General features: G+C 39.9%; 1 protein-coding gene and 1 long non-coding RNA gene across 2 annotated transcripts in view; both read right to left on the bottom strand.

Annotated features, from left to right (window-relative positions):
- LOC115297844 overlaps positions 1 to 4,654 on the bottom strand; it is a 7,914-nt gene extending 3,260 nt beyond the window's left edge. Inside the window, exon 1 of the long non-coding RNA XR_003911491.1 lies at positions 4,498 to 4,654. This is a non-coding gene — a long non-coding RNA (uncharacterized LOC115297844). The remainder of the gene's footprint in view (positions 1 to 4,497) is intronic.
- The window catches only part of ITGAX (integrin subunit alpha X), an 89,042-nt gene that overhangs the window by 28,176 nt on the left and 50,779 nt on the right, over positions 1 to 10,087 (bottom strand). The gene's annotated exons all lie outside the window — the stretch shown is intronic.

Here is a 10,087-nt window from a genome sequence, read left to right as displayed (position 1 = left end):
CATAGAACAGAGGCAGGGACAGGAGGCCAATGACACCCTTGGGGAAAGTCCCCCATACTCTCCCACCACCACCACCTCTAGAGATCTGGCTTCCTTGTCCAGAGCCTGGCTTTCCCAGAAGTCCACCTCCCCCATCCCTTGAGACCCAGTTGATACCCAGAGAACCCTGAGACCCCTCTGGGACCCAGAAACTAAGGTGCATATGACTGGAAGGGGTGAAGCAGATGACTACAGAACCCTTACTTCACAGATGTGAGTCAGGAGGAAGGCAGACCTCCACCTCAAGAGCGCTGGGTTGGGGGTGTAGCCAGAGTTACGGTGTTGTTTATAAAACCAGACTCCATCAAGAGAAAAATGGATAACCAAACTGGTAAATGGGCTTAGTAGCCTTAAAAGGGGCTTTCTAGTCAACAATAAAAGAGAACTACAGATACGTGTAACAACATGGATGAATCTCAACTTTGTCATAAGTAAAAGAAATCAGACACTAGACTGCAAAATGTTTGATTCATTTCACATGAACAGGCAAAACTAATCTATGAGGATAGATACAGAACAGTGAATGCCTCAGTGATGAGGTAGGGAAGGAACTTCTAACATTTGTTAAATTTAACATTCAACTCTTGATATTTTAACGTTTAATACTCTAATATTCTAATATTTTTTAAATGTGACAAAGGTAGATAAATGTGTGGTTGTTATTTAGTCTCTGTAATTTTCTTTGATGTTTTGCGTATTCTACAATCAAGCAGACACAAATTTTTCTCAAAAACATGAAAATAGGTACAGGGTATAAAAGCCCAGGAATAGAATTAGAAGGCTAAAATATATGACAAAATCCCTATCTATGGCATGTTATTTTAAGTATATGTGTGACAGTTAAAATACTGAAAATGCAGTTTACATGTCAAGATAAAATCATCTCTAAACAAACGTTTTAGGTCAATGTACTTGAGTTGACATTTAATGGACAGAAAAAAATTAATTAGGTGCTGGGAAGGGCACTGATGCAGGGAACCGGGGCAAAGATTATGATTGCTGGCTTTGAGGCTGACTTACCTACTTCTGCAAAGAATGTCAAGGACAAGTTGAGCAATAAGCTTCTACCTCTTGTGCTTAAGGGTCTGTAGCAAACAGCACCCTCTTATCAGTTCTGTGAATCTATGAACCTCTCTCTGTGTTTGGAACCACAAGATAACTTTTGGGCGCCGGTGGCCAGGCCTCCCCCTCTCTCCACGCCGCGAGTCATGGCCCTCTGGGTTGGTTCCCGGCTACTCGCCCAATTTCAGAAAGCCTACCGAGACTTGGCGGCTCCGGCAGAAAACAGTCCGGAGCGTCGAGACGGCCGCCTCACCTAGGGAGCAGCCCGAGCCTTGTTCCCCGCCACGCCTTCCCGCCAGCTGTAGCGGTGGCGGCGGGCTCCGCCCATTTCCGGCGGCGGCGGCGGCAGGCTCCGCCCCTTCTCGGAGGCTGAACACCTGCCGCGGAGCCCTCAGACGGGCCGCCCCGCGGCCAGCAGGGGGCACAGAACCCGGCTTTAGATTCCAATCAAGAAAATGATTTGCTCTGGGAAGAGAAGTGCCCTGAAAGAACGGCCTTTCCGGCGTTACTCCAGACTACATCATTCTCCGAATCTGACATTCCATCCTCAGAAAGTACTGAGTTATTTTAATCTTTCTGATCCTGGTAACTTTAACTTACTAGAAGTTAGACCCATGAAAATAGACAAAACCACAACAAATGATAATATGGAACCAGAGTCACTAAAGAGAGAGATCTTATACTAGATAAGAAACGACAAGAAGAGAAAGGAATTCCAACAAACTGATTTAGACACGGAAACCCAGCCCCTATTAGATTTATGGGGCAAATGACAGCACAGTCTGACCCTCACAGGAACAGAGGATGTGCAACCCAGACCTATTACCGCTGATAGTAAACTTCATCAACATTTAGGGCCTTTTGAGAAAATAGTACTGATTTACAAAGGTCTTTGTTTGACTGGGTAGCAACAGCTGAGACAGTAAGATATCCTATATCTAATGTCATCTCTCCAACCATCTCAGTGGAAAATAGCATGGGAAGCTAAACACAGTGCACACACACGACCACCTGCAGGAACCAGTTTAGTGCTGACAACCACTTCTTAACTTACACCAAGCTCGCCACCTCCCACGCTTCAGGAGATCTACCCGTTCCAGTCATGCTTGCCTCGGTCCTGGCAATGCAGGATCCCCCTCCCTATCCCCCACCAGAAGACCAGAACAAAACCCACCAACACCTCATTAACCAATTCACGCATTTTGTGGGGCCTTGTTTTCAGCAGCAGCAGTAGTGGCAGTTCTCAATTTAAAAACAGGCTGGTGCACACCTTTTTAAAATGCACCCTAGGGGCGCCTGGGTGGCTCAGTCGGTTAAGCCTCCGACTTCAGCGCAGGTCAGTTCTCCCGTTGGTGGGTTTGAGCCCCGCGTCAGGCTCTGTGCTGACAGCTAGCTCAGACCCTGGAGCCTGCTTCTAGTTCTGTGTCCCCTCCCCCTCTCATGCTCTGTTCTCTCTGTATCAAAAAAATAAATAAAACATTAAAAAAATAAAAATAAAATGCACCCTATTAGGGCAGGGGTCAAACACTGCCCACAACAGGCAAAGGGAGCTTCTGCAGACAATTGGATTGAAGGAAAAAAAAGGTAGGACTCAATGGTAGAGCACGCACGACACATACAGGAGACACTCACTGAAGCACGAAGCCTTTGGGAACAGAGGGCATTGCACTAAAGGACACTACAGGATGTTTTCTTCCTAAAGCTGTTACCTTCAAGAGCAGGATACGTATCTGACTTCCCTAACACACAGAAACATACACAAAGAGTTAGATAAAATGAGGAGACAGAGGAATATATTACAAATGAAAGAACAGGACAAAACAACAGCAAGAGACCTAAGTAATACAGATGTAAATAATATTCCAGAGAGAGAATTTAATGTAATGATCATAAGGATACTCACTAGCCTTGAGGAAAGAGTGGAGGACATCAGTGAGACCCTTAACAAAGAGGTTTATTTAAAAGGACCAACAAAACAAATCTCAACAAATTCAAAAAGATCAAAGGTATTTCTTTAAAAAAAAAATCAAAGTTATACCACACATCTTTTGGACCATAATGCTATGAAACTAGAAATCAGCCACAAGAAAACACCTGGAAAGAGCAACAACACATGGAGGTTAAATAACACGCTACTAAACAGTGAATGGGTCAAAGAAAAAAATCAAAAATAGCATGAGACATAAAGGAAGAAAATAAAAAATGACATGGAACGTGAAAACACAATGGTCCAAAATCTTAGGGAAACAGAAAAAGTGGTTCTAAGAGGAAAGATCATAGCAATCCAGATCTGCCTCAGGAAGCAAGAAAAATCTAAAATAAACAACCTGATCTTACACCTAAAGGAGCCAGAACAGGAGCAAACAAAGCCCCAAATCTGCTACAGGGTGGAAATAATAAAGATTACAGCAGAAACAAACAAACAAACAAACAAACAAAAATTTTTAATGTTTTATTTATTTTTGATACAGAGAGAGACAGAGCATGAGAGGGGGAGGGGCAGAGAGAGAAGGAGACACAGAATCTGAAGCAGGCTCCAGGCTCTGAGCTAGCCGTCAGCACAGAGCCCGACGCGGGGCTCAAACTCACGAACGTGAGATCTGACCTGAGCCGAAGACGGAGGCTTAACTGACTGAGCCACCCAGGAGCCCCACAAACAAACAAAATTAATAGAACAGATCAATAAAACCAGGAGCCAGTCCTTCAAAGAGATCAACAAAATTGATAAATCTCTAGCCAGACTTATCAAAGATAGAGAACTCAAACAAAATCATTCAATGAAAGAGGAGAAATAACAACCAACACCACAGAAATACAATTATGAAAAATTATATGCCAGAATTAAATGGCAAACATTGGGTAACATAGAAGAAATTGATAAAGTCTTACAAATATATAACCTACCAAAACTAAAGCAGGAAGATATAGAAAATTTGAATCAACAGATTACCATCAGGGAGATTGAATCTCTAATCAAAAACCTCCCAGTGAACAAAACTCCAGGACAAGAGGGCTTCATAGGTGAATTCCACCAAACATTTAAATACATAATTTTGCCAAACTATTCCAAAAAAATGGAAAAGGAAGGAAAACTTCCAAACTGATTCTATGAAAATAGCAGATAAAGACACCACACACACACACACACACACACACACACACACACACACACACACACAAAGCTACAGGACAATATTCCTGATGAACACAGATGCAAAAATCCCCCAAAAATAATACTAGCAAATCGAATCCAACAATACATTTTAAAAAAACATACACCACAGTCAAATGGGACTTGATTCTGGTATGCAAGGATGATTCAATATTTGCAAATTGGTCAATAATAAGAAAAAGGATAGGACCATATGATCATTTCAATAGATACAGAAAACTCACGTGACAAAGTACAACATCCATTCCTGATAAAATCCCTCAACGACGTAGGTCAGAGGGATAACATAATAAAGGCCTAATATGAAAAACCCACAGCAAACATCACACTCAATGGAGAAAACTGAGAGCGTCAGCCCTAAGGTCAGGAACGAGACAAGGATGTTCATTCTCACCACTGTTATTCAGCATAGTACAGGAAGTCCCAGCCACAGAGATCACACAACAAAAGAAATAAAGCATCCAATTTGGAGAGGAAGAAGTGAAATTTTCACTCTCTGTAGATGACATGATATTCTATGTAGAAAACCCAAAAGATTCTACCAAAAAACTACTAGAAATAATAAGTGAATTCAGTAAAATTGCAAAATACAAAATCAACATTCAGAAATTTGTTGCAATTATACATACTAATAATGAAGAAATAGAAAGAGCAATTAACGCATCAATCCCATTTGCAATTGCACTGAAAATAATAAGATACCTAGGAATAAATCTACCTAAAGAGGCGAAAGACCTGTACTCTGAAAACTATAAAACAGTGATGAAAGAAATTGAAAGTGACACACAGAAATGGAAAGATAGTCCAGGTTCATGTTTAGGAAGAACAAATATTGTTAAAATGTTTATACTATCCAAAGTGATCTACACATTCAATGCAATTCCTACCAAAATACCAAGAGCATTTTTCACAGAACTAGAAGAAACAATCCTAAAATTTGTTTGGAACCATGAAAGATCCTCAATAGCCAAAGCAATCTTGAAAAAGAAAATCAAAGCTGAAGACATCAAATCTGCACTTCAAGTTATATTGTAAGACTGTAGTACTAAAAAACAGTATAGTATTGGCACACAAATAGACACATAACATCAATGGAACAGAATAGATAATCCAGAAATAAACCCACAATTATATGATCAGTTAGTCTTTTCCACAGCAGAAAGAATATCCAATACAAGAGAGAGAGAGAGAGAGAGAGAGAGAGAGAGAGAGAGAGAGAGAGAGTCTCTTCAATAAATGGTGTTGGGAAAACTGGACAGCAACATGCAAAAGAATGAAACTACACCACTTTCTTATGTCATACACAAAAATAAATTCAACATGGATCAAAGACGTAAATGTAAGACCTGAAACCAAAAATTTCCTGTAAGATGATATAGGAAAGTAACTTCTTTGACAATGGCCATAGCAACTTCTTTCTAGATATGTCTCCTGAAGCAAAGGAAACAAAATAAAAATAAACTGAGTGTATAAAAATAAAAAAAACTGCACAGAGAAGGAAACAATCAACAAAAGAAAAGGCAACCTATAGAATGGGAGAAAAATGCAAATGGCACACTTAATAAACGGTTAATATCCAAAACATATAAAGAATTTATAGGGGCACCTGGGTGGCTCAGTTGGTTAAGCGTCCGGCTTCGGCTTAGGTCATGATCTCATGGTTTGTGGGTTCGAGCCCTGCATCAGGCTCTGTGCTGCCAGCTAGCTCAGAGCCTGGAGCCTGCTTCAGATTCTGTCTCCCTCTCTCTTTGACCCTCCCCTCTCATGCTCTGTCTCTGTCTCAAAAATAAACAAAACATTAAAAAATTTTAAAAACAGAATTTATAAAACTCAATGCCCCAAAAAACAAATAATCCAACAGGCATTAAAAATTTCTCCAAAGATAACATCCAAATGGCCAAAAGAAACATGAAAAGATGCTCATTATCACTTACAATCAGGGAAATACAAATCGAAACTACATGAGGTATCACCTCACACCTGTAAGAACAGCTAAAATGAACAATACAAGAAACAACAATTGATAGTGAGGATGTGGAAAATAAAGAATACTCATGTACCATTGGTAGGAATGTAAACTGGTGCAGCCACTGTGGCAAATAGTATGGAGTTTCCTCAAGAAATTAAAAATAGAACTACCCTACATTCCAGCAATTTCATACTGGGTATTTACTCAAAGAATACAAAAACACTAAACCAAAGGGATACATGCACCCCTATGTTTCTGGCAGCACTACTTACAATAGCCACGTTTTACAATAGCCAAGATATGGAGGCAGCCCAAGTGTCCACCAATTGAAGAATAGATAAAAAGAAGTGTGTGTGTGTGTGTGTTGGAACATTTCTCAGCCATAAAAAAATTAATGAAAATTTGTCATTTGCAATGACATGGATAAAGCTAGAGAGTAAGTGAAATAAGTTGGTCAAAGAAAGACAAGTACCATATGATTTCACTCTTATGTGGAATTTAAGAAACAAAACAAACAAGCAAAGGGAAAAAATAAGAACGAGAGAGACAAATCAAGAAACAGACTTTTTTTTTTAAACATTTGTTTACTGTTTTGAGAGAGAGAGGCAGATACAGAGGGAGAGAGAATCCCAAGCAGGCTCTATGCTGAAAGAGATGTGGGGCTCTAACTCATGAACCATGAGATCATGACTTGAGCTGAAATTAAGAGTCAGACACTTAACTGACTGAGCCACACAGGCACCTCAAGGAACAGAATCTTCATTTTAGATATCAAGCTGACGGCTACCAGAAGGGAGAGGGGTGGGAGGATGAGTTAAGTAGAGGATTAGGATTAAAAAAAGCACTTGTCATGATGAGCACGGTATGATGTATGGAACTGTTAAATCACTGTATTGTACACGTGATACCGATATAACACTGTATGTTTAATTAAAATTAATTACTTGAATGGACTTCAGAGGCCAGAAGGGGGAGCTCTCACATTGTACCACTCCTTGCAGCCCTTTGCAGAACCAACGCGAAGAGATTTACCTTGCATTCCCAACAGGAATAAGCCTATACCTTACTACCCCAGCCAGGAGGAAGAAAGATTTTCTCCTTTTCTGGCAACAGCCTAGCTAATGAGGGACTGTCGCAACTCAGCCAATGAAGAGCCACTACGGTATGGACTTTTAGTTTATAACAACCTTCCCAACTAATCTTTTTTTCCTTAAAGAAAAGTGTACCTCTCCTTTCTTCTCTGAACTCATCTACATTTATGCCATAACTCTATGTCCCAGATTGCAATTCTCTTTTATTACCAAATAAATCCATTTTTCTGGTACAATGACTGGTAGGGATTTTTTTTCCATAATATTTTATTGTCAAATTGTTTTCCATACAACACCCAGTGCTCTTCCCCTTAAGTGCCCTCCACCATCACCACCACCTCTTTTCCCCCCTCCCCCTTCCCCTTCCACCCTCAGTTCATTCTCAGCATTCAATAGTCTCTCAAGTTTTGCATCCCTCTCTCTCCCCAACTCTCTCTGCCTCCTCCGCTCCCCCTGGCAGAGAAGGACAGAAACCATATGGTAGGGTTTTATTATTATTGTTAAGGTTAACATTACTTAGTGATCAGAACTAACATCCAGAGAAGACCCTCCAATGACTGCAGGGCTGGTAAGCAAATAGATACAGAACCCACAAAGCTGAGTGGGTTTTCTCACTGACTCTGGGGTTTGATGGTAAAATTTCTCCTGGATTTCAAGTTCCGTGCCTTGTTCTGAGCTCTCCAGGCTTTATTTGGCACCTGTCTTAAGGCCTTGGTTGTGTTGATGTTGTGTTTATCTCTGAGAGTGCTTGTTTGGAGTTTGGATGGACTCCTTTTCAGAGTCAGACTGTTCCTGATGGAATTGTGCTAGCCTTCAGTCTAATTCCTGCTGGGAATCAGACTGTTCCTACCAGAACCGTGCTAGCCTTCTTTTTGGCACTAGACTATTCCTCTTAGAACTGTGCCAGTTTGAATTGTGTTGACCTTCAGTTTGAATCCTTTTTAGAAATAGACTCTTCCTGTTGCAGCTGTGCCTATTGGAACCACACTAGCCATCGGCCCAATTCCTGCGTGGGATTGGACTGTCCCTACTGGTACTATGCTGGCCTTTGTTCTGATTCTTTCTGGAACTAGGTTCCTGGTTGCTCCTAAAGAATCTCTAAGAAATGGGATCCTAGTCATGAAAGTGCCTTGAAGACACCCCACCTTACTGGAACTTTAGCTGGTTTTATGTTTAAAAACTATGGGCCCTCTGCATGTGCATTTATAAATGGACTGACTTAACCAAAAGTAATTTAGCACTTCAATGGCCATAATGCAGAACTTTCAATCTCCCCAAAATTGTTTCACTCAAAATGAAATTAGAAAGCCATGGTTCCTTCAAAGAAAAGGAAAAAAAGGTATATTGAATGAGATTTTAAATGGTACCTCAAGGCTTCCAGACATTCAATATTCTAAGTTTGCCTCTTTACAAAGAGTATTTCTAAATTAACTGATGGAAACACTTGAAAGAAGTCAAATGGATTCTGAGGCTTTCCCCCTTCCCACATTTTTCTTTGCAGACTTGGGGCAGCCACCTCATGCCCAGATCCCACTTCTGCCACCATTTTCCTCTATTTTCTGTACTGTACTTTCCTTCTTCTTCGAATTTCTCTTCAGTCCCTCCTCTCCTAAACCTTTTATTTTATTTTATTTTATTTTATTTTTCATGTTAATCTATGAGTTTTTAATTGTGAGGGAAAGTAGACATTTGGTAGCAAAACATCATACAATCAACAGAAATGTTGAGATTTTGCATAATAAAGCCCTAATATGAACATTTTCATGCCATTTACCCCTATGTAAAAGTGAAGTGCAGATAAAATCCCATATATGATAGCAAATTCAACCAGAAGGAGAGGCACCAGTCAGCAACAATTAGACTGCAAACTTATTCCTGTTTTTTTTAATTTCAGAGACTTACTGCAATTCAGAGTATTTGATATTACCTCCAGGTCTCCTAAACCTTTTAAACCTAATCTTTAAAGTTAAGTCTTCTGATGATCTAAGTAAACCTCAGGTTTCTTATGTTTGATATACTAATTATGAATTGTGCATAATTATTCATAATTATCAACCTGGTTTCTCAGATGTATATCAGTTAGTCTACATGTTTGTTGGAGAGGACTAGACTGAACACTGGATGAAACTAGCCAGAAGGGGATTTAAAAAAAACAAACTTCTAATTTTTGGTAAGAGGCTAGAACATTCACTGGAAATCTCTTCTGAGCAATTACAATTGCTTTTCCTAATCCTGTTGATTAGAACAAAATTCAGGCTTGCACACAAAAGCCTGCTGAATCTGTTCATGATTATTACACTCAACTCTAAATTGTCTTTAAATAAAATTCGAATCTTCTTTTAGATGCTGAATCCACCCAGGTAGCATTTAACTCTGTATATCAGTGGGTTGAACCTTTCTCTTTTACTTAAGAGGAGAAGGATGGAATGGGAATTAGCCCACTCCAAATATACTTAATATGGTAAATCAACTCACTCACACTCTACATGAGTCAGCTAGAAGAACAATTGCTAAAATTCTCAATGTTCAACCCCAGCAAATGAAGACCCCTAAACAAAACCAAAGCCTTCTACTTTCTGCTATTACTGATTTATCCAAGGGATACAGAAGTGCTGATGCATAGGAGCACATGTACCCCAATGTTCATAATGGCACTTTCTACAATAGCCAAATCATGGAAAGAGCCTAAATGTCCATCAACTGATGAATGGATCAAGAAGATGTGGTATATATATATATATATATATATATATA

This window comes from Suricata suricatta, chromosome 8, assembly GCF_006229205.1.
Source record: "Suricata suricatta isolate VVHF042 chromosome 8, meerkat_22Aug2017_6uvM2_HiC, whole genome shotgun sequence".
Lineage (NCBI taxonomy): Eukaryota > Metazoa > Chordata > Mammalia > Carnivora > Herpestidae > Suricata > Suricata suricatta.
Note: the sequence above shows the minus strand (reverse complement) of the source record. Positions and strands in the feature narration are given on the sequence as shown.